Raw genomic sequence first — 1,003 nt, forward strand, 5'->3', positions numbered from 1 at the left:
CTTCTAAGGAGCTTTCTGGCTGTACTTCTAACAAGACAGATTTGTTTGTTCTTCTCACAGTCCGTGATGCTTTCAGCTTTCTTTGCCAACATCACAATTCAGAGAATCAGTTCTTCTTGGATCTTCCTTATTCAGTGTTCAGCGTTCACATGCATATGAGGCAGTTGAAAAGACCTTGGCTTGGATCAAGCTCACCTTAGTTTTCAGAGTGACATCTTTGTCCCTTAACACTTTAAAGACGTTTTTTGCAGGTTTGCCCAATGCAGTTTGCCTTTTGATTTCTTGACTGCTACTTCTATGGGTGTTGATTGTGGATCCAAGTAAAATGAAATCCTTGACAGCTTCAATTTTTTTCTCCATTTATCATGATGTTGCTTATTGGTCTCTGAGGATTTTTATTTTTTCATGTTGACGTGTAATCCACACTGAAGGCTGTAGTCTTTGATCTTCATCAGTGTTTCAAGGTGTCTTCACTTTCAGCAAGCAAAGTATGTCATCTGCATACCTCTGGTTGTTCAGGAACCTTCCTCCAGTCCTGATGCCTCATTCTTTATACAGTGCAGCTTCTCAGATTATTTGCTCAGCAGAGAGATTGAGTAAGTCTGATGAAGGGACACAAAGCCTGGGGATGGTTTTCTTGCTTGGGGTTTGTTGATCATTGTAGACCTATAAGTTGATGCCTTTCACCAAATTTGGAAAGTTTTTGTCTATTATTTTTCAAATATTTTTTGCCCTCACTTTTCCTCTTCTGGGACTACTCTTACACATATATTAGATCACTTGTTATTGGCCACATATCTCTCAGGCTATGTTTTGTTTTTGTCAATATTTTGCCTCTGTTCTTCAGACTGAATAATTTCTAATGATCTACCTTCAAGTTTTAGACTCTTCTGCTATCTCCAATATGCTGCTCATTCTAGTCAGTGAATGTTTTATTTCAGTTATTTTACTTTTTTAGCTCTAGGATTTCCATTTAGTTTTTTGCTGTTCCTATTTCTGTGGT

The sequence above is a fragment of the Orycteropus afer genome, unplaced genomic scaffold (genome assembly GCF_000298275.1).
Source record: "Orycteropus afer afer isolate SDZICR_OR568_19922 unplaced genomic scaffold, OryAfe1.0 scaffold00037, whole genome shotgun sequence".
Classification (NCBI taxonomy): domain Eukaryota; kingdom Metazoa; phylum Chordata; class Mammalia; order Tubulidentata; family Orycteropodidae; genus Orycteropus; species Orycteropus afer.